The sequence below is a fragment of the Ostrea edulis genome, chromosome 3 (assembly GCF_947568905.1).
Source record: "Ostrea edulis chromosome 3, xbOstEdul1.1, whole genome shotgun sequence".
Taxonomy (NCBI): Eukaryota; Metazoa; Mollusca; class Bivalvia; order Ostreida; family Ostreidae; genus Ostrea; species Ostrea edulis.
This window is the reverse complement of record NC_079166.1, coordinates 15,077,342-15,104,022: the sequence shown is the minus strand read 5'-3', so window position 1 is coordinate 15,104,022 and position 26,681 is coordinate 15,077,342. Positions and strand designations below refer to the sequence as shown.

General features: G+C 35.4%; 1 pseudogene; it reads right to left on the bottom strand.

The window, feature by feature from the left end:
• Positions 1-929: 929 nt before the first annotated feature.
• Positions 930-20,354, bottom strand: LOC125675522 (peroxidase-like protein; annotated as a pseudogene).
• Between the last annotated feature and the right edge of the window lie 6,327 nt (positions 20,355-26,681).

Below are 26,681 nucleotides of genomic sequence, written 5' to 3'. Positions count from 1 at the left end.
TAAATTTATCTGTACATGTAATGGTATACACAATGTACATAAGAAATTTGCTCTTGTTTGTGTATGACTGTTGCGTGTATTAATGTACAATTTGCGATAATTTCATGAAATGTATACATGTATACTCGGTACTTGTACAAAAATATATTACATTGAATATATCCAGAACTGTAAAATATGCTGTATCACGATTCCGGTTTATTTAATTTTTTATCAATTGATGAAATATACATGTACATGTATTTTATTACTTGATTATGAAATAAGTAAAATAACAGGGAAAAATCCGAAACATTCCGAGTAAATATATCATTTTGCGTTCAGTGTGCGCTCAGCGTTCGTTCACCGTTCACTTTGCGCTCTGCGTTCGCTCATCGTTCACCAAATTGCGTTCACCGTTCACTCTGCGTTCGTTCACCGTTCGCTCTGCGTTCGTTCACCGTTCGCTCACCGTGCGTTCACCGTTCGCTCACCGTTCAAGTGGGAAAGAAGAACGTTTCAGGGACTGTAACAATGACCATAGATGAGCTCCGCCCACATCCAGTGATCCGTGAAGAAACCGTACGGTATTTTATTTGGGTCTTTAAGGTATCCGATATATAATTAGTCTTTACATGTTTAAATCAGTTGTTAAGTAAAATATGATATTTTGTATTTTTAACTCTTTTTAAAAGTATAACTAGCATTTTATTCAATAGACTCTCTCTCTCTCTCTCTCTCTCTCTCTCTCTCTCTCTCTGACATTTGTATTAAGTTAAATTGATTATATGAAATATTGGTAAAACATGCATAGTTATTTTACAGTTAATTTATCAATATAATATTCATCTCTTTTTTTATATCGGATATCTCAAGGAAATTTTAAGTAAGTGTGCTAGTATTATACAAACATATAAATATCAGTAGCTAATTTTTTTTAATGATATTTGTTAATATATTAATCTTGCGTTAGATTTATTGACAGGGAACTTTTGCGATTCACTTGATACATCCTCGTCTGACAATGAACCTTTAAAATGTAGAATTCCTCTCATCCCTGGGTTTAATGGACTAGGATAGTTAGGAAACCGTGGCATTGGTTGTCGGCGTCCACAAAACTGTAAAAGGGACTGTGAAAATGGTGTAATACCCAGCTTGCCTGGATTTAATGGCATGGGATGATTAATCAACCATGGAAATAACGGTCGAGATCGGCGTCCCTCTAATCCTATCACTTTTGCGAATGGAGTAATGTCAAATCCGAGTGGATTTCCTTGCAGTAGCAAATTGCATGATACTGGCGAATTCCTGTAAAAATGGTTTTAAAGTCATTGCTATGAATGTTTAGGTTTCCAACACTGCTAATGGAATTACTACAATGACACTGGCATTAAACTGATGATAGAAACGATCGTTACTATCATCCCAAGATGGCGGAAGGAAATTCCGGAAAGACCACGTTTACTTATTATATCTATTTGTATTGTTTATTTGCGACTGATATGTAGGCAAGAAATATCATACACTAGCAACAATTACGATCAGGTGTTATTTTATCTTTTATACGGCTCATATGAACAGAAAATTCGTCGTTGAAAAAACAGCGAGGATGATAGTAACGAAAGTTTTACGTTACTATCATCATTCATTTCCGTTACTATCATCCTCGCTGTTTTTTCAACGACGAATTTTCTGTTCATATGAGCCGTATAAAAGATAAAATAATACCTGATCGTAATTGTTGCTAGTGTATGATATTTCCTGCCTACATATCATTCGCAAATAAACAATACAAATAGATATAATAAGTAAACGTGGTATTTCCGGAATTTCCTTCCGCCATCTTGGGATGATAGTAACGATCGTTACTATCATCAGTTTAATACCAGTGAATGAGTTGAATATCACTATGGTATAGAATCATTACTGAATCTGCTTAAAAACAATAAATTAAACTGCTTTCTAAAATTATGACATATGACAGAGAGAGTTTTACCCTGGGATATTTGGTCTTAGCATCAAACTAGGTTGGAAAGAGTGGGTAATTCCAGGGCCAATATCCTTCACGACAGAACACAGAATCTTTGAGTATGTGATTTGCTTGATTTGGGCAAGCTGGGCTACAAGAGCAAATGAAAACAAAATAGGAGCAAAATTTCCTTAGATAATTTTAAACGCCTACTTTACGTAATGTCATTTCATCCTTTTTATCATCATAACACATATTTCAAGACTTACCTGGGGTGAATGCCGCCACTTGATTTTCTGGGAAGGTTCGTTCGTACCAGAAACGGTCGCCCTGTTTATAGAGACTGAACTGGTGAGCGATGATACACTGGAAGGTTGGTCCTAGAATGCCCCCCGGAAGTGGAGTCTCAGACATACCACCAGCAAAGAGATCAATATCGTCTGGGTGTCTGAAGAAAAGAATGTCGGCATGATTCCCACTCATTGCCAATATGAGTTGTAATCACAATTATTCAATAACAGCCTTTAAAGCATTTGCAACCAATTTCTTGTTACATAAATGAATCGTAAATACAAACATTCTTATCCCGTGGGGATCCGTGTTAGAGTAGACCCTCAGTGTCTCTTGCTTAAAAAACCAAAGCCCCGTGTCACGATAAAGATCCCTCCCTGCTCAAAGACCGTAAGCGCCGAGTATAGGCCTAAATTTACGACCCTTCACCGGCACTATAGAAAATATTTCAACAAAATTAACATTAGAAAGTTTTATCTATCAATTTCATTTACCATATTGCAAAACTTTTGATATTTCTATTCTGTGGTAAGTAATTAATAGTGATTGTATTCGTATTGTTGCTTTGATGAGAAAGAATATTTCTTATATCTAATACACTTTATAACTCAGATCCTTGATTTACGATAGTAAAACTTTTTATTCTTCTATTCACAATAATAAATTGTTTAATCCTTGGTTTACAGTAGCAAACATTTGGTTCTATCAGTATCTGTTGATTGACAGTGGTGGCGTGCTCCTGTAATCTAGCTACTTGGAGGTCAGTGTTGGTGGAAATAGTAATTTTGTTCGTATAGTTGTTTTGATGAACACTGATGAAATAGAATATTTCCTATATCTCATAACAATTGCTCATCATACAGACATTTGTGTATGATGTAAAGGGTAGGGCGGTATGGGAGATACAGTCCGCCCGGGAAAGCAGCAAAGAAATATGCTCTTCGCATTCCACACAATTCTCTGTAAGCATTGTAGGAGGGGATACCGTGGTCTCGGCCTCTCTGAATGTTCATTGCTCCTAAGTCGAAAGAAAATGGTTCCGATGAGTGCATTCCTGGTACTGGCGGGGATTCAAACAGTCTATTCCTGAGTCCATCTACTAAGAATCTGTCTGATTTAGATTTGGGATCTCTCGGCATCCACTGAGCCATGAATTCATATCCGCCATCATACATCAGATCTGGACGCTCAAAGTGTTCACTGACAGGGAATGTTTGGACAAATCCGAATCCTCTATCGCGCCCTACAGAGTTTCGAACCAAGCTATGACCCATACGATATGATGCCACGCCAAACGCATTGATTGTCCTCGGGTCAAGGTATTGGTTGTAAACTTCAACATTCCCTACCGGATTCGATCTTAGATTGAAAACGTTCATATGAAAACTGTCAAGAACAGCGGGCAAAAATTCGTTGTACGTAACATGTTGAAGCTCTGCGATCAATATTTTCTTGGCGTTTTGGAAAAGAATATCATCATTTGTGATGCCTGTATGGAGCCTTAGTGCGTCAGCAATCCGATTATGACGTCGTAACCACGTGGTGTGTAGAACTGTTAATGTTGGAGTTTCGCTAGGTCTATGATCTCCTATAAAACAAGAAGAGATTTTCAAAATTTAATATCGATCCCAAGTTGTAAATTCCAAAACAGATGTTTAGTCTAATGAATACCTGCAACGAAGCACTTGCGCACTGTTGTGACTTCTGCTGGACATCCGTGAGGGTGTAATGGCAAGAGATTTTCGCTCGAGGTCTCAGCGAGTCGTCCCCACACTAGAACCCAGGGTAGTCAAATGATAATAGAAATAAAAGTGTTAATCTATACCAAGATTGCGATTTACGTGATATATATATATATATATATATATATATATATATATATATATATAACTATGTAATAAAATCTGAATGGCATCTGATATCAAGGTTCCAAGTTTATGGAGATTTACAATTATCATTCCAAAAAGGTACAATAGAAATCAATTAAATAACTAACCCAAAGCTATAAGCTGAATATACGGAATATTTTCACACTTAATATGCAGACATATCTTGAAAATAATTCTACAGTTTGTTAGTTTTTATCCAAACTGTTTTAGAGGCTGTCTATGGAACATCAGACCAGGAGTAGCATATTGCATTTTTGGGCTCAATCTTTTTTAAAATTTAGAATGATATGCTCATGTACAATGCTGAAAGCGATCTTGATATGCAATTTCAAATAATGTATTGACTATATCATGAAAATGAAATAATGAAATATTAAACCATTATAGAGCGCGTATGGATATGGCATGTAAAACGTTGCTATATTCGATAATCTTATGATGTATGTTCAATATCTTGTGGTGTATGTTCAATATCTTGTGATGTATATTCTGTATCGTGTGATGTATGTTCTATATCTTGTGATGTATCTTCGATAATTTTGTGATGTATGTTCAATATCTTGTGATATACATAATCGAATACAGCATCGTTTTACACGTCGTATATGGACGGATTTGTGTCAATTGTTGAAATACACGGTGCTAAAAAAATCTCTAAAATCAAGATAATAATAGCGGCGATAATGATGATAAAATTGGTAAGCGTCGACATGTCACGTGCCACCTTTATATAGCAGTCATACTCCAAGATAATCCTATCAATGGAATGGCGTCCGTTAATGCAAAAAGACATTTGCCTACACCTACAGTTATCTAGTTCATGAATCACCACACAGTTAGTATTCATGTAAAATATGTTTTCATGTTACACAATCTCTCTTTCTCAACCAAGTTGGTATCAAACTCTACAAACGTAGTGTACAGTATTCATGACACAATTACAATTATTTCCATTTCTAATGATTGATTTTTTGGGGAATGGGAGTGCTGAAATATGATACAAAATGCCACATTTGAATAACCAAATCGTCGTGAATGGTTAATGTTGATTCAATATATTTTACGTGTACTTCAATTCTTTTCCGGAATGGCTGTGGTTAAAATATATCCAAGAATTGTAAGATTTAAAATATTAAACTAACCATCCATTAGAATTATAAAGAAAACAATCATTACGTCCAACCAAATTACGCACCGTCTTATATTAGCAGAGTTTTTTTTTTTTTTTTTTTTTTATCAAATATACATTTAGCCAAGTATGTACATGTACATTACAACATTTATACAATATATGTACATGGAGTTTACAAAGATTTCAGACTTTATTAGGTCACCTGAGTAAACTCAGGTGACCTATTGTAATTGGTTTTCGTCCGTCGTCGTCCGTTAACCATTGAATATTTTTAACTTCTTCTTGATAACAGCTATTCCAATTCTTTTCAAATTTGATATGAAACATTCTTGGGACAAGGGGGGTGGGCATAAATTGTAAATTTCATGACTCCTGTACCCCTGGGGTCCTAGGGGCGGGATAAAAACTGTCCCAAAGTGACCAATTTCAAGAATTTTCTTCCTTAGAACCGCACATGGGTAAGAAAAACTAAATGCATAGTGATGTAGAGCAGGAAAGCTTCTACCAAAATTGTAAATTTCATGATCCCCGGGGTAGGGGTTTTGACGCCAGGGATGGGTCAATCTTAGTATACAGTGTTTATGTGTAAAAGACTTAAATAACATCTTCTTTAATGCTATTTATGATAAATTGAAACTAAGTGAATATTTAGAAAGAGCAGACAGTCCTTTACCAAAATTGTAAATTTGATGATCACAGGGGTCGGGGGTTTAGGTATTAGGGTGGGGCCAAAATTGTCAGTTATTAAATGTATGAACAATAGAAAATTTTAACTTCTTCTTGATAACTACCATCCCAATTCGTTTCAAATTTGGTATGAACCATCTTTGGAACAAGGGGGCATAAATAGTAAATTTCAGGATTTCTACACCCCTGGTGCCTTAGGGGTGAGGCAAAAAATATCTAAAATTGATAACTTTTCAAAAATCGTCTTCTCTAGAACCGCACATGTTTAAGAAAATCTAAATGTACAGTAATGTAGAGCAGGAAGGTCTCTATCAAAATTATAAATTTCATGATCCCCGGGGTAGAGGTTTTGACACCAGGGCGGGGGCAATATAAGTATATAGTGTTAAACATTTAATTAACATCTTCTTTAATGCTATTGATACTAAATTGAAACTAAATGGATTTTTAGGAGTAGGTAATCCTTTACCAATTTTTAATTGCATGATCCTATGGGTAAGGGTTTGGTTTCAGAGTGGTGTCAAAATTATAATTTATTGATTTGAAGGACTTATTTAAGTTTGCTGACACTGTTAAAATCTAAATGCATACTTAGGAGTAGCAGAAAAGGATGTGCAAAACTGGTGAATTTCATAACCCAGGGTTTTGACTCTAGAATGGGTCTAGATTAGTTATTTAATGTTAGTTCACATATATTACGTAAAGCTTTTCATCAGTATTACACTTTTGAGGGCACTGAAGTTTTAAGAACGCATCTTGCTTTATGCAGTTGCTGAACATCAGAATTTAGCTGAGATATTCAGAACCGGAATTTTATTTTCTAGATTTCATAGCCCTTGGGAGTAGTGATACTTTTCACTAGTACTCAGGTGACCGATAATGCCTGTTGACCTCTTGTTAAATCAAGCTAAAGGTAATGCAGGTTTTCCAAATATTTCCCTTTGAAACAAACATACCTGATATGATGGTGTGTATATTAGCAATTTTCTGCTCTCAGAAAGAGTAATATTGCGTCTATACAAATATTCGGCCCAAGTACTCCACATGCAGGGAATATTGGAATACGATGATCACCGATGTATCTAATACTTACAGAACAATGTTAATGCTTTCGCATGGTCCTCACACTTTCACATGATTCTAATGCTTGGAGATGACCTTAATGCATACAGAGGATTGTCATTCTTTTCGACGACTTTACTCTTTACATATGATTCCCATGCTTGTTGGTGATGACTTCATGCTTGCAGATAATGATCATGCTTACATATTATTCTAATGCTTACAGTCGGTTACCATGCTAATATATGATTTTATTTCAGACAGGCGGCTATCATGCTTTCAAGTAATTTTAATATTTAGAGGCGGTCATTTTACTGTCAGATTATTTCAATTACACGTCTACCATTACGCGTGGGGGAAAATATACGGTAATTGAACATAAAATATATCATGCTGTACAGCGGGTTTTTTTTTTCGGGGGGTTATAAATTTGGCTTATTTAAGCGGTTAGATAGCTTTCCACCCAAATTTCACTCCCCAACTATACAACCAATTGCAACTTAAGTATTTGTAAGAGACACAACTCTTCCCTGTCCACCAAAATTGATTCCGCTAAAATTATTAGCATACCTTTCGGTCAGCAAATCGCGAAATTTTAGACCCGCGCAATAAACCCGCTATAGGGTATCAAATATTTATAACTATATGCATGGCGGAAATTTACGTGCTTACATGTATTACGTGACCGTGTAACTAGTGTAAATTTCTCCCTCGCGTATATAACCACTTTTACCGTATACAGACAGGCGTAATACTTACATCCTGATCTCAGTGCAATTTCTCGGGTAACATCAGAACCATAAATCATGGAGCCGTCTACAAAAGATGTCCTCTCGTTGATCTGCTGATGAACGCCAACAAAAACTCACCATATTAAATTTAGTAATTTACAAATAGACAAATTCTTAACTATTGATTTTTAAAAACATCATTGTTGAGATATTAGAAAACAAGATTAAGATATGAATATCCAATGCTATGAAATCTTATATTCTCATGACGAAGTTATCAATGCAATTACCGTATAGAATATCAATATCAATATCAATATTTTTTCGTTTGAAAAATAAATTATTTTTATCGAATAAGAAGAGATGTGAAAAGGAGTCATTTGCAACAGCTATCAATAACAACCAAGAAAGTATGTGCAATGTGTTATTGTAAAGAGCATTTACACAGGTTTCCATGTATAATCAAACCTGTATACGATATTGCTTGAATCATTACAATAAAATCAAAACTATATATAGGATTACAACCAATACAATAAAATCAAATTCATGGGATTACAACCAATACAATACAATCAAACATATAGGATTACAGCCAATACAATAACATCAAACCTATAGGAATTACAACCAATACAACAACATCAAACCTTTAGGATTACAGCCAATACAATAACATGAAACCTATAGAATTAAAATCAATACAATATCATCAAACATATAGGATTACAATCAATACAATAACATCAAACCTATAGGATTACAACCAATACAAAACAACCAAACCTATAGGATTACAACCAATACAATAACATCAAACCTTTAGGATTACTGCCAATACAATAACATCAAACCTATAGGATTACAACCAATACAATAACATCAAACCTATAGAATTACAACCACTGCAATGACATCAAACCTATAGGATTACAACCAATACAACAACATCACACTCGTGGGATTACAACCAATACAATAACATCAAACCTTTAGGATTACAGCCAATACAATAACATCAAACCTATAGGATTACTGCCAATACAATAACATCAAACCTATAGAATTACAACCAATACAATAACATCAAACCTATAGAATTACAATCAATACAATACAATCAAACCTATAGGATTACAACCAATACAATAACATTAAACCTATAGGATTACAACCAATACAATACAATCAAACTTATAGGATTACAACCAATACAATAACATCAAACCTATATGATTACAACCAATACAATAACATTCAACCTATAGGATAAGAACCAATACAATAACATCAAACCCAGAGAAATACAAGCGATACAATACAACCAAACCTATAGAATTACAGCCAATACAACAACATCAAACCTTTAGGATTACTGCCAATACAATAACATCAAACCTATAGGATTACAACCAATACAATAACATCAAACCTATAGAATTACAACCACTGCAATGACATCAAACCTATAGGATTACAACCAATACAACAACATCACACTCGTGGGATTACAACCAATACAATAACATCAAACCTTTAGGATTACAGCCAATACAATAACATCAAACCTATAGGATTACTGCCAATACAATAACATCAAACCTATAGGATTACAGCCAATACAATGACATCAAACCTATAGGATTACAACCAATACAATAACATCAAACCCAGAGAATTACAACTCATACAATAACATCAAACCTATAGAATTACAACCAATACAATAACATCAAACCTATAGAATTACAATCAATACAATACAATCAAACCTATAGAATTACAATCAATACAATACAACCAAACCTATAGAATTACAACCAATACAATACAATCAAACCTATAGGATTACAACCAATACAATAACATCAAACCTATAGGATTACTGCCAATACAATAACATCAAACCTATAGGATAACAACCAATACAATAACAACAAACCTATAGGATAACAACCATTGCAATAACATCAAACCTATAGGATTACAACCAATTTAATAACATCAAACCTATAGGATTACAACCAATACAATAACATCAAACCTATAGAATTACAACCAATACAATAATACCAAACCTATAGGATTACAACCAATACAATAACATTAAACCTATAGGATTACAACCAATACAATACAATCAAACTTATAGGATTACAACCAATACAATAACATCAAACCTATAGGATTACAACCAATACAATAACATTCAACCTATAGGATAAGAACCAATACAATAACATCAAACCCAGAGAAATACAAGCGATACAATACAACCAAACCTATAGAATTACAGCCAATACAACAACATCAAACCTTTAGGATTACTGCCAATACAATAACATCAAACCTATAGGATTACAACCAATACAATAACATCAAACCTATAGAATTACAATCAATACAATACAATCACGCCTATAGGATTACAACCAATACAATACAATCAAACATATAGGATTACAACCAATACAATGACATCAAACCTATAGCATTACAATCAATACAATACAATCAAACCTATAGGATTACAATCAATACAATACAATCAAACCTATAGGATTACAACCAATACAATACAATCAAACATATAGGATTACAACCGATACAATACAATCAAACCTATAGGATTACAACCAATACAATACAATCAAACCTATAGGATTACAACCAATACAATACAATCAAACCTATAGGATTACAACCAATACAATAACATCAAACCTATAGGATTACAACCAATACAATAACATCAATCCTATAGGATTACAACCAATACAATAACATCAAACCTATAGGATAACAACCAATACAATAACAACAAACCTATAGGATAACAACCAATACAATAACATCAAACCTATAGGATTACAACCAATACAACAGCATCAATCCTATAGGATTACAACCAATACAATAACATCAAACCTATAGAATTACAACCAATACAATAATACCAAACCTATAGGATTACAACCAATACAATAACATTAAACCTATAGGATTACAACCAATACAATACAATCAAACTTATAGGATTACAACCAATACAATAACATCAAACCTATAGGATTACAACCAATACAATAACATTAAACCTATAGGATTACAACCAATACAACAACATCAAACTCATGGGATTACAACCAATACAATAGCATCAAACCTATAGGATAAGAACCAATACAATAACATCAAACCCAGAGAATTACAACCAATACAATACAATCAAACCTATAGGATAAAAACCAATACAATAACATCAAACCTATAGGATTACAACCAATACAATACAATCAAACCTATAGGATTACAACCAATAAAATAACATTAAAACCTATAGGATTACAACCAATACAATAACATCAAACCTATAGGATTACAACCAATCCAATACAACCAAACCTATAGGATTACAACCAATACAATAACATCAAACCTATAGGATAAGAACCAATACAATAACATCAAACCTATAGGATTACAACCAATACAATACAATCAAACCTATAGGATTACAACCAATAAAATAACATCAAACCTATAGGATTACAACCAATACAATAACATCAAACCTATAGGATTACAACCAATACAATAACATCAAACTTATAGGCTTACAACCAATACAATAACATCAAACCTATAGGATTACAACCCATACAATACAATCAAGCCTATAGGATTACAACCGATACAATACAATCAAACCTATAGGATTACAACCAATACAATAACATTAAAACCTATAGGATTACAACCAATACAATAACATCAAACCTATAGGATAAGAACCAATACAATAATATCAAACCCAGAGAATTACAACCCTTACAATACAAACAAACCTATAGGATTACAACCAATACAATAACATCAAACCTATAGGATAAGAACCAATACAATGACATCAAACCTATAGGATTACAACCAATACAATACAATCAAACCTATAGGATTACAACCAATACAATACAATCAAACCTATAGGATTACAACCAATCCAATACAACCAAACCTATAGGATAACAACCAATACAATAACATCAAACCTATAGGATTACAACCAATACAATAACATCAAATCTATAGGCTTACAACCAATACAATAACATCAAACCTATAGGATAGCAACCAATACAATAACATCAAACCTATAGGATTACAACCAATACAATAACATCAAACCTATAGGATTACAACCAATACAATACAATCAAACCTATAGGATTACAACCAATACAATAACATCAAACCTATAGGATTACAACCAATACAATACAACCAAACCTATAGGATAACAACCAATACAATAACATCAAAGCTATAGGATTACAACCAATACAATACAACCAAACCTATAGGATAACAACCAATACAATAACATCAAACCTATAGGATTACAACCGATACAATAACATCAAACCTATAGGATTACAACCAATACAATAACATCAAACATATAGGCTTTCAACCAATACAATAACATCAAACCTATAGGATTACAACCAATACAATACAATCAAACCTATATGATTACAACCAATACAATAACATAAAATCTATAGAATAACAACCACTACAATAACATCAAACCTATAAGATTACAACCAATACAGTAACCTCAAACCTTTAGGATTACTGCCAATACAAGAACATCAAACCTGTAGGATTACAACCAATACAATAACATCAAACCTATAGGATTACAACCAATACAATACAACCAAACCTATAGGATAACAACCAATACAATAACATCAAACCTATAGGATTACAACCGATACAATAACATCAAACCTATAGGATTACAACCAATACAATAACATCAAACATATAGGCTTTCAACCAATACAATAACATCAAACCTATAGGATTACAACCAATACAATACAATCAAACCTATATGATTACAACCAATACAATAACCTCAAACCTTTAGGATTACAACCAATACAATCAAACATATTAGTTTACAACCAATACAATAACATCAAACTCATGGGATTACAACCAATACAATAACATCAAACCTATAGGATTACAACCAAGACAATAACATCAAACTCATGGGATTACAATACTTACAATAAAATGAAACCCATAGGGATTACAATTACAATTCTGTATATTAGAATCGGACATGTTTGTGTGTGGTTTTTTCTCTATATTGTATTGTATAAGGTGAAGATAACGAACAGTGGATCATCTCATAAATTTTATGGAATACAAAATAGAGTTGAGCAAAAACGGACCACTGATTATATCAGAGATCAGATCAGGTAGCTAGGAGCAGTAAGCATCCCCTGCCTACCGGTCCCAACCGCCGTGAGCCCGATCAGGTTAGCAGATTAATCCACAGTCAAAATCAGTGTGCCAAGAACGGCTTAACAATTGGTATGATACACGTCAGACAATATATGACTCAATGTATATCTAAGTCATTTAACGTGAATAAAGTTGATGTATAGTAAATGAAGGCTTGAATTTACACATTATCAACAAAAATGCTAACTGACCGTTCTGACATCCCAAGGGTGGTGCACCAGTATGTCGGACAAAGTTCATACACGTTTGATCTGGCGGGAAGTGTGGGTCTGGTTATGGTACGTTAATGTTAAAACAAGCTTCCGGTTTCACCTGATTCCTACCAAGAGATCAATTTGTATTTGGTTATAATCTAATGTAATATTGAAGCATCATGGATTCATTAACAATATTTATGATCAATTGACTTTATGAGAATAAAAGCATTTGTTATGGTTATAAGAAAGGTGAAGATAACGAACAGTGATCAATCTCATAACTCCCATAAGAATGCTAAAATAAATAGTTGGGCAAACATGGACCCATAGATATACCAGAGGTGTGATCAGGTGTCTAGGAGAGGTAAACATCCCTTATCAACCTGCCGAGAGCCTTATGTCTCTATTAGGCAAATGGAGTAATCAGTAGTCAAAATCAATGTGCCAAGAACGGCCTAACAATAGGTATGAAACATGTCAGACATTATTTGACCCAATGATAGGTTGTATTGGCAAACTATATCATTATAACGACCATAGAATTTGCAAAATGCTGACTTTAAAGGAAACTGTAAATAGATTATCACATGTACATGTATAAAGTTTAAAACCGATCAATAAGTCGTGGAATTTTTTTTAAATCCCAAAGAAATGAAACGATTCAACATTGATATTAATTTCAAACAGCCGTGGTGGCCTAGAGGTTAGAGCGTTCGCAATGCAAAAAACCGTCACAAGGAAATCAAAACTTACTTGCTTTTAATCCATTTTCAATATGCCCCTGTCCCGGGTTCAAATCACAACTTTGATTACGTCAGCCTGCTTTTCTCTTAACTGGTCCCCTATTGTGACAGCTCCCAAGACCAGTTAACGTAAACCCGGGACAGGGGATACGTTGAAAATGGATTAAAAGCAAGTAAGTGTTGATTTCCTTGTAACAGTTGTGTGCATTACTGCTAAATGTTTGAAAACAACTTGTCTATTGCATAAATCCAGGCACATCTGAGTCGAAACGTCGGTCGAAGCATAAACCGTCATCGACTCCGGCATTTACACGTTTTCCAGAATCAAAATATGAATGCTTGCGAAGAGAAGTCGATGAAGGCTATGCCTCTCGACTTCTCTAAAGAGAATAAGGCCTAAATTTGAAACCCTTCACCGGCCTTCCATATCAGTGAAAAATTCTTGAGGGAGACGTTAAGCAAGATACAATCAATCAATAAATCAATCACATTATTTCACATGGCGAAGAAGGTTATTAGTGCTATAGTCTTGCATGCATCTCTTACACACTAAAATGTTTGTCTAATTTTACGTACTCAATAGTCCTGCATGCATCCCTTACACGCTAAAATGCTTGTCTGATTTTACGTACCCAACTGGGAAACAGCAATCTCCAATTCCCTCATTATTCGGACCGACTGATACAGAAATAAAATGATTAAATACTATATATATATATATATATATATATATATATATATATATATAAGCACTAAAGTTCCAACAACACCCGATACCTCAAAGTGTCGGATCCACAACATGGATACAAGGTCAAATACAAAAAATGACACAAAGCACTAAAATGACCAACTACACGAACAACCAGATTGTCAAATTTTCGGGACGACCCGTCCCTTCTTCAGGACAAACGAAAAGAATTACATAATGTGGCCAATATCAACAGAGCATAATAACAAAAACTACATTTAAATACATCTAGCACTACAACTACACTAATCTACAAACGTATTTACAACGCAGACTACATGTTTTTTGGTCTTTAGGCTTGCCAATCAATGTTAAAAGTGAAGCGAATTAGGACATGCCTTATTCGTCCAAAGAGCTGATCCAAAATGTCCGAAATGAAAAACAATAAACTTAATTAATCTCAAGTGGAACGAGTTAACCTAATTACGTTGACAAATAGTAAAGCTAACTCGTACCCAGAGAGATTCTATTTTAACCATGCATTAAGAATAAATAATTTATAAAAGATAATAATAAGTAACAAATACAAAAAATAAATAAATAAATTAATTAATTAATGAAAATAAGCTATGTAAACGAAGTAAGAAATAAACAAAATTTGAGAGAAAGATAATGTAAACAACAAGTTTGAATAAGTTAACAAAATGGACCAACTCCAAACCCGAGAAACCAGAGAATAGGCAGCCCAGGAAATTGAATCAACATCAGACATTCCCGTACTGATCATGTCTAGGGAAGACGTGCAAAAAACATAGAATCACGGAAACTGATGAATGGGTTTTACATGTAAGCAATCGGTTATGAAGTTCAAAGTAATTAAAAGGAGTGGGCTGATTGTAAACAGAATTGAAAAGAAGAAAAAAAATGTGTTCAAAAATGGTCATAGTACCACTGTTAGGGACATGATCAGACGAGTAGGTCTAGATGAAGCTTAAAATCTAGTAAGGGTTTAGGCCGTATTCATCCTGGTGAAGTCAGTAGGTTTGTTGATACCATGCGGTTCAAATGACTTCAACCTGTGCATCCAGAATTTTTCCTTCTGCTTTCTTTCGGTATCTGACCAACTAGGGTCATGATCAATAACCACTACTGTCATGTCCTCCCATCGGTGGTTATTGCCATTGAAATGTGTTGCTACTGGCAAATCTTTTTTGGATCTGATGGAGGACCGGTGGTTATTGACCCGTCTGAGAAGGTCTGTTGTTTCTCCTATGTACTGCTTCTGGCAGACATCGCAACTGATGAGATAGATGCAGTTATTGGTTTTGCAGGAAAAGTTTCCCAATATTTTATAACTGCGACCCGTGACAGGACTGCTAAAACCCTCAGTGTCTGACCTATATTTGCATAATTGACATCTGAGGTCTGAGCATGTTTTGAAACCTCCATTGGGTAAAGGGTTATCCAGTTTGGTCCTTACTATCATGTCCTTCAGGTTTCTGGGACGTCTGAAGGATGCCATCGGTGGTTCCTTAAAAACACCAGCCATTCGTGTGTTGGCGTGCAGAATGGACAGGTGTTTCTTCAGATTACCGTTGATGTTCTTGAGGGCGGGATGATATGTAGTGACCAATGGAACCCTGTCATTCTGAGGTTTTTCTTTACACATTTAGAAACGGGGAAATTGAGTTTAATCTCCACACCAAACCCACTGACTCTCATTTATACCTTATGCCATCTAGTTGTCATCCACCCCACACTTTCAAAGGTGTACCTAAGGGTTTGCCAGAAGCAGTACATAGGAGAAACAACAGACCTTCGCAGACGGGTCAACAACCACCGGTCCTCCATCAGATCCAAAAAAGATTTGCCAGTAGCAACACATTTCAATGGCAATAACCACCGATGGGAGGACATGACAGTAGTGGTTATTGATCATGACCCTAGTTGGTCAGATACCGAAAGAAAGCAGAAGGAAAAATTCTGGATGCACAGGTTGAAGTCATTTGAACCGCATGGTATCAACAAACCTACTGACTTCACCAGGATGAATACGGCCTAAACCCTTACTAGATTTTAAGCTTCATCTAGACCTACTCGTCTGATCATGTCCCTAACAGTGGTACTATGACCATTTTTGAACACATTTGTTTTCTTCTTTTCAATTCTGTTTACAATCAGCCCACTCCTTTTAATTACTTTGAACTTCATAACCGATTGCTTACATGTAAAACCCATTCATCAGTTTCCGTGATTCTATGTTTTTTGCACGTCTACCCTAGACATGATCAGTACGGGAATGTCTGATGTTGATTCAATTTCCTGGGCTGCCTATTCTCTGGTTTCTCGGGTTTGGAGTTGGTCCATTTTGTTAACTTATTCAAACTTGTTGTTTACATTATCTTTCTCTCAAATTTTGTTTATTTCTTACTTCGTTTACATAGCTTATTTTCATTAATTAATTAATTTATTTATTTATTTTTTGTATTTGTTACTTATTATTATCTTTTATAAATTATTTATTCTTAATGCATGGTTAAAATAGAATCTCTCTGGGTACGAGTTAGCTTTACTATTTGTCAACGTAATTGGGTTAACTCGTTCCACTTGAGATTAATTAAGTTTATTGTTTTTCATTTCGGACATTTTGGATCAGCTCTTTGGACGAATAAGGCATGTCCTAATTCCCTCCACTTTTAACATTGATTGGCAAGCCTAAAGACCAAAAAACATGTAGTCTGCGTTGTAAATACGTTTGTAGATTAGTGTAGTTGTAGTGCTAGATGTATTTAAATGTAGTTTTTGTTATTATGCTCTGTTGATATTGGCCACATTATGTAATTCTTTTCGTTTGTCCTGAAGAAGGGACGGGTCGTCCCGAAAATTTGACAATCTGGTTGTTCGTGTAGTTGGTCATTTTAGTGCTTTGTATATATATATATATATATATATATATATATATATATAAGAAACTAGTCGTCGAGTATACTTAAACGGCTTTGTGATATTTTTGTGATGTATGTAGATGTGCCTAGATACCGTTACGTTAAATGAGAGGTAAGCGATAAAATAAAACAGATTCGCTCTGTCTTAAATTCAAATACTGATAACACGGGCGAACGGGGTTCAAATAAAACAGAGGCGAATGTCCCCTTTTATGCAGTTTATTTGATGTAAATTTACGCCAAAGACAATGAACTCTTGTACTGGACAAGTCTGTACTCACAAGTTTCAGAGGGAGTAGCAATCAAATCGTGGTCTAAGAACTGCCCATGATGCGTGAGATAGGTAGAATATAGAGCACTGACTGGGGTCATACCACCGGACGTGTACTGGAAAATGTTGTTGTTGACCGTTCGAGCAGATGGCAGTATGTCGCCCGTCACAGAACGGATACGTGGGCTGTCAATCACTGTGTAAATACATACAAATCAACAGTATCTAGATACAAGACCAACCGAAGAAATATCAGAAGCATATGAGATTTGTTTAAAGCAGCTCCACACGTCATATGACAAAACAATTAATCTCTAAAATAGGACTGCCTGACTTCGGAATTCATTGTTCATGATTTTTGCTTCATAATTTGTTAATATGGATTGCAACTATTGATCTTCTATGTAAACTATGTAGATTTCGTATTTGTTTTGTATGACTATTTTTCGTAAAAACTTTATTTTGAAAATAACAATTGGAATACAACTTTTTATAAACTATTGTAAATATGAAACGATTGACATTAAGATGTTATGCGTAAAACTGAAAAATCGCTCAGTTACATGCGTACGTGTCTATGTATTTTAACTCTCACGGTTATCATATGCAGCAGGCAGAACCCGTCGTTGTGGAGTGAAAGACGACCCCAGGAGAGGATTTAACAAATTGTTGCATTGTTCGTCTGTTCTCCGGAAAGGATCAGCAACATCACATACGGGGATCTCGTAACAATATGGAGCAAATTCTCTCTCGAAGCTTGCTGCAATTTCGGGATCTGCGACTGCGCGTTGAAAACCGGCGCCGGTGGCTCCACCTATTTCCGGGCTGAATATTAAAACGAAATCCAGAATTTAATGCAAACGTTATTAAACCACACACAGGAAATACTATGTTCATCTACAACCTTCTAATGAACTTTGGCACCAAAACACCACACCACCAATATCAAAACTAACATCCCCATGACAAACAAAAACCAAATTCTCCATGATTAATATGTAATTTTAAAGCCAATTTCAAGCTAATAAAATGTATGATTTTTGTGCATTTACCCCCAAAAATTCATACAAACTTTTCTGCGATCATTCTTGATGCAAGAGAAGCTCTTCTAGATCGATCACCGAGAAGCGCATTGGTAGCCGGGGCGTTACTTTGAGAGAACCGGTATAGTGCTCGGGATGCATCAGACCCTGTCCCGGAAGTTGACCTGGGAGCTATACCCCCACCAGACGTCCGACCTAAAATCCAAGAGGTAAAAGAATGATATTTCTACTGTGTGTTTTAATTTCACCACCTTAGATCAATGAAAATAACTAAATACTAAGAAAAAGAATTCATTTCGGATGGATTTTCATACCAATGATCTTACAGAACTTTTAATCTTAAAGTTTTTTTTATTGTTAACGTTTTTTGCAACGCTGCAAACAGAAAGCGATTCTGGATCGATGATGGAACGGGGAACGATTCTTGAACACATCATAATGGTAAAATCAAATTAGGTCAGCGACATTGAGAGACAACTAAGGTGCTTGTTAACACTTTCGTCTTCTTATGAGACAGAATATATTCAAAAGCTTCCTCGGGAGAAAAATATCTTGTGGAGGGCTTCAATATGACATTTATATATATATATATATATATATATATATATATATATATATATATATTGTCGTGAAACTCGGACAGTTTAGTAATCCTTATTTGTGATCATAGAAATCTTTTGACACTTATATTATGTATTATATACCGTACTATGACGTCATAATAGTATGACGTCATAAACGTTACCACGACGTCATGTGAATAGCATCTACTACAGTTTTACTTCAGAGTTCAAATAAACACTGTAGAGAACAGAAGTGTTTTCATATCTTCCGGTTACATAACCCCAACATTCTAGACATTGGTGCCGTGACCATTGGTATAGCATAACCAGAATAGAAATGGTTATTACAAAATTGAAGGCAATACGTTCAGGTCAGTGTGGTGCAATTACAAGGATTTTTAAGAGAATTCCAGAAACAGAGGATGATAATTCAAAAGCTGAAATGGTGAAACTATTTCAAGAGAAACAAAATCTATTGGGGAAGATCAACGCAGATATTCTGGAGGGATTAGGAAATGAAGAAGAGATACAAACTGAAATTGAGGAATCAGATGAGTTATGTTAGATTTAAGACTCAAGTTACAAGAATTGAAAAAGGATACATTGCCAAACAAAACTCAGTCTGTTTCTGCTAGGACTTATGAAAACGTTCATACTTCTTCACCTTTGAATTGGAATGTTAATGCGCCACAGTTTATTCCTTGCAATGACTCTTCCCAGAAAAGTTTAGGAAACAGTAAGATTCAAAATCATAAACTGCCAAAACTGAACTTGCCTGTATTCTCTGGCAATTTGCTTGAATGGCAAACCTTCTGGGACTGTTTTGAAACTAGCATCCATAGCAACAACAGCCTGTCTGATGTTGAGAAATTCAGCTACCTTAGATCATTACTTTGTGGGGAGGCACTACAAATTGTTTCTGGATTTACCTTGACGAATACAAATTATAGACAAGCCTTAGATGTTTTATCAGAGAGATATGGACAAACCCACAAAATAACAAATGCATACATGCAAAAGCTGATGGATCTTCCAGCTCCAAATAATATTCCAAACATAAGAATTTACATCAACAAAATTGAGACATATATGCGCAGTCTAGAGTCACTTGGTACATACCCTGACACTTATTCAGCACTATTAGTACCGGCAATCATGAAAAAAATCCCACACGAATTCCTCAGAAAAATAACTCGTCAGAATGGAGATGACAACTGGGATATACATACAATCTGTACAGCAATAAAAAAGGAACTCGCTGTGCATGAGATGACCGACTTCAACAATATTGGTTACGGTGAACAAAACATAACTTCCAGCTTTATGATCAGAGCTAACACAAGGAGGAAGCCAGGAAACTTTGCACAGAGAAAAGGAGCCCAAAAACTATGCATTTTCTGCAATGAAAACCACAGCCCAGTAAATTGTAGCCTGGACCACAACAGGAAACTGGAGAAAATCAAAATGGACAAGTTGTGTTTCAATTGTCTTGGCAGACACAAAGTGGCAGATTGCAAATCCAACAAAACATGCAAACGGTGTAATCGGCGTCACCATACTAGTATATGCACACGACAGCAGAATGCAGTGGAAGTACCTGTGCAACAACAAAGGGCCAAAGTATCAATACCCTCATCTAGCATTGTAAGTCTGCATTCTAACTCATCCAGATCTTCTCAAGTTCTACTAAAGACAGCAGTGACAGAGGTACAGTCCAGGAATGGAACAGAATGTCAAGCAAACATCATGTTTGATGAGGGATCACAACGATCCTTTATCAACCAAAAATTAGCATCTGAACTCCAGCTTGAGATAATTGGAAAAGAAGTACTCAATGTTTCAAGATTTGGATCGAAGAAAACCGAAGTACATCACCTTGACAGAGTACAACTGACTATCATTGGTGAAGGAAACCAGTACATGCCGATAGATGTACTTGTCGTTCCACAAATTGGTGTTCCGATTCAAACCCACTTAGCAGAGATAAACCAACTACCACATCTACGTCATTTGAAGCTAGCACATGCCAATCCAAGTGATCAACCATTTGAAATAGAAATACTTATTGGAGCAGATTACTTCTGGGACTTCATCATGAACCATGTAGTACGTGGCAATGGACCAACTGCTGCCAAATCCAAACTAGGATACCTGCTATCTGGACCAGCAAAAAATACTAGAGCAAATCCAACAGGTGACACAGTGTGTGCTGCAATGGTGGACAGAAATCCAAACTATCCCTCTGCTGCTTACGAGCGTTCCATGTACGACTCCTGTCCACAGAATGACTATGGTCGCCCATCATATGATTACAATCAACCCTCCTACCGTCCTCAACAGGGCCAGGGCTATGGCCAAGAGAGATATGACCCACCCTCACAGTATCAAAGAGCTCCATACCCTCCCGTGAAAGAGGAACAAGCCAACAGACGGCAGGATGAAGTGTATCGCCAAGAGGCCTCACCTTCCCAACAACTCAATCATACAGAAACTTACGACCACAGCCAGGTGTCTCATCAACTCCGTGAAGAGCGATGGAAAGAATACAATTATTTGAAAGAGGCAAATGGTACCCATCATGGCCCGCCCATCCTACCCGTGGGCCTCAATACACCCATCGAGGCTGAGAGACACAAAATTGCAGAGCTCGAAAAGAAGCCGTATCGAGAGGAGTTACCAAGGCAACAAAAGGAACAAATTCTGAGCCGAGCCCAGAACCAACTAGAGATTCCAGGAATTGACCATTGCCAGCCATATTCTGACCCCCTTCCTCAAAACACCCCTCCCCAGGACCGCCCTCCCTCGGGGAGATGGAACCCCAAGTCTTACATGCAAATTGCTTTTGTTCCAGAGAAGAGAGTTATGTCCCCTCCACACCAGACCAATATTGGCCACGACGATTACGGACAATACTACAGGCAAAATGAACATGAAGTTCGAATTAAGAACAAAATGTGGAATAACAACAAGACCAATTGTGAGACTTTTTCCACTTGAAATTAATGAAAAGGACAACAGTGCAAGTGATTAGAATCTGTGACTAAACATCCATCTAAAAATTCACAACGCGAATGAACCTCATAATTCTTGTATATATTTTTTGTACATTTTGGCGTCCCCAGGATGTCGTGAAACTCGGACAGTTCAGTAATCCTTATTTGTGATCATAGAAATCTATTGACACTTATATTATGTATTATATGCCGTACTATGACGTCATAATAGTATGACGTCATAAACGTTACCACGACGTCATGTGAATAGCATCTACTACAGTTTTACTTCAGAGTTCAAATAAACATTGTAGAGAACAGAAGTGTTTTCATATCTTCCGGTTGCATAACCCCAACATTCTAGACACACACACACACACACACACACACACTCACACACACACACACACACACATACGTGCATAATGCCGAAACTCACTACACAAGACTTTACACCTGAAACTCACTACACTATGTTCTAGTTATGCTAACCAGAATATAAATTCATTTTTACGTAATGTGGGACATCTGTATATTGTTCTGATACTTGAAATATAGAAAAGCCGTCTCTAAAAATATTGAATTTACACCGGATACCTACGACACGGTGTCACATGACTCATGTGAACACACACGGGAAACTCACTACAGAGTGTTTAAACGTGATATATTACCCGAAAGTCACTACATTTAGTCTGGCGATTGATTGAGAGCACAGGAAACTCAAGCATTTCAACCATTTTCAAAAAAACAAAACAAAACCCAACAATTTTTATTTTACAGTATCCCCCTTTACAGCAAACAGGACTATTCCGGATACTAAAGTAAAGGGGGGGGGGGGTCTTTACTTTGGTATACGGAATAGTCCTGTTCGCTATAATTTACATGTGTTTATTGAAATAAAATCCCAGTCTTTTATGCATTGTTTTACTTCAGTTTATCACAAAATATTATCCGGAAAGTTGGTACCTTTAAAAGAACTATTTTTTTTTTTTATATATCAGACGATATGGCTTCTCGGCCAGTGCACGAGGTTGTGTTTAGCAATGAATATTTTCATATTTCAATGACCTTCATATCCGAAGAAGAGCCTCGGTTTGAAGTGTCACATTGTAACCTATATATTTGATCATAAGTTATATTAATTAAAGGTATTTGATGTTCTACCAAGGAGTGGATGCAAGGGTTGGAGGACGTGTACCAATCCTCAGAGGCAATGGGTCTAAATAGTCCGGCGTTATGCCTTCAGTGCGTCCATGGTTAAGCCCTGGTGGGGCATGGGATGAGACACCTGGTGTTGTAGCGTATACCCCCTTCAGTAGGTTCATCCTCCGGAAAATCTGCTTTATGCCTAGCCATTTAGTAATTACTTTCAGAGAATTTAGGATAATGGAGGATCCAGATGGATATTTACGTCCTAGGTTGAAAATTTAAAACGTTTCTATTTACCATTTTATTAATCGTCTATCATTGTATGAAAGTCCTTTTAAATTGAGATTAAACTATTTTTTTTTATGTGTTTGGTATAAAAGTAAGGAAAAACTCCTATTTTTTCCCCCGACATAAATTGTGAAAAAGGTTCATTTATCATTCGACAATATAGAGTCTTTCATCGAATCACGAATACTGGTTCAATATCCGTTTTTAACATTTTCTATGTCACAGTATAAGTTGGATTTTATAATATGTCCTGTGTTACACAATAATATCAAATAAAAATAAGGTCTGATGAAAAGACGAAGAGTGGATATTGAAAATGTACATATACAGTAAATGTATTCGTCTGCTCATGCATTGTGTCCTTGTACAGAGTACAAGAATAGCTTTTCCCCCAAGCTATTCCCCCCCCCCCCCCCGAAATTCTGGCTATAAAGCAACCCTACCACATCCACCGGAAACCTGGCTAACTATCAGTATTACCCCTAAATAAATTTGGCTATATAGCAAAATGCATCTTATTAAAAAATGATCCTTCATAAGCGCAATGAGCATTCAATTCAGTAGTTGAACGACTGCCAAAAGAATTTACCCCTTTAATCAATATATCAAAGATATTAATGAAATTGCAACCAACCACGTATGTGTATTGTAGGGAAGTTTCACTACTAGGGCTAGGGGATATAGCCACCCCTTAAAGGGGGTGACTCACTAAATACCATAGCCAGTCTTCCGATGGAAATCCAGACCAATCACGAAGGAGGGAGGCTCACTATTGATAAGTGTGGGGTGGGTGTGGGTGTGGGGGGTCTAACTATATTGCCAGACTCCTCCGGGGGAGGGGGGCTTACTATATATAGCCAATTTTCCGGGGGGAGTCTCATTATATAATACCGGTAATTAATATTAAGCAGATCTAAACAAGGAGTTCAGTCTATGAATCACCAAATCAACGTAAACTCAAATAATTCAAGACATCTTTAAGCATTTGAAAATATCAATTCATTTGATGCGCGCAACAATTCAATTGAAGATCTCTTCAAATAATTAATAATATCTACTATTCTAATTTCTAGCGCGCATTGATTAAATTGTTTATATTGCTCTGATACTTAAAATATAGAAAATCCGTCTTTAACAAAATTGAATTTTCACCTGATACCTACGACACCATGTCACATGTGAACACACACCGGAAACTCACTACAGAGTGTATAAACTTGATATATTACATGAAAGTCACTACATTTAGTCTGGCGGTTGATTGAAGGAATTAAAAGGGAACTCAAGTGTTTCAACCACTTCTCAAAAAACAACTTTTTGGGGAATTTATATAAATATCAGAGAGAGAGAGAGAGAGAGAGAGAGAGGCTGTCTAGTGTTTTGTCAGTTGAACTAAAATATACTCTTCTGTAACAGAAATTAATGTTAAAAAGATTTGAAAAAGGTTTTCAGTCTAAGAAGCTAAATTCAAGATAAGTTTAATTATTTGAAGATATCATCAATTCATTTGATGCTTGCAACAATTCAATGAAACATGTTCAGATAATTACTAAAATCTACAATTCTGAATTATTGCGCGCATTGATTGAATTCTTTATAGCATTGAATACTTTGATGAGTTGATTAGGCTATAGTTGAATTGTTGTTCTCTTCAAATGAATTACTGATATCAACAATTGAATTGATGCCCTCCACAATTTAATTAAAAAAAGCTTTAATTCAATTACTGGCGCTTCAATTCAATTACTGTGTGTAATAATTTAATTATTGCTCTCTTCAATTGAATTGATATTTATTCAATTGATGCATGCAATACTTCTTCTAGATACAACAACTATCTAATTAGATCTGTCTTGAATTCATTATATTAATTGAAGTGTTTCTCTCTATATAAGAGTTGATGTGCTCATTAATTTCTTGTACAAAAATCGTTGTAAATAATTAAGATATTTTCAATTGAATTAAAGAGATTATTAAATCAATTATACGGAGCTCAAAATCACATGCCGCGCTGAAGTATTGCAGTCATCAGTTAAATAAATGCGCGCAGCAAACCCATTATTGCTCTCATACATTGAATTGATGGGCAGCGCGCATTATTTAATATATGGGCGCAATAATTGATGTGAACACCTAATCAATTGATGAGAACAATGATTGATTTGATGCGCACGTCAATTGATTATTACGGGTAATAATTGAACTGATCTTTTTATCTGAGTTTTTGTTAATTTGGCGCTCCTTATCAGTCACACTTGTAATATAACCAATGTTGCATTCAAAGGCGTCTGTATCCTGGATGTCCTTTATGTCGAAATACGACCCCAAAGGCCATTTAAAGGTGACCATACAGGAAATATTCCTGGTTATATGACAGTGTACTACAGTGCTTTAAAGATCTTTTTTTTTAAATATCTGAATACAGACACTGCTCAAGTCACAGGAAGAACTTGTACCAAGGACTTTTAAAAATACTGTGTGTCCCTGCATCCATCATGAATCTGATCGTTCAGAGTTCAGGATTTTTCTTTCGTACTACTCTTTCAGCAATCTATCAAGAGATACTGAATTTATAAGACTCTATTAAATTGTCTTGATTTTTCATTAGTATTTGAGAAGACACTGAGTAAAAATACTCCTAATCCAATTTGTCACTTGCGAAGTCCAAACCTAATGAAAACTACACCAATTTTAAGACTTCTTTAAAGCAAAGTACAATCAACTGCAAAA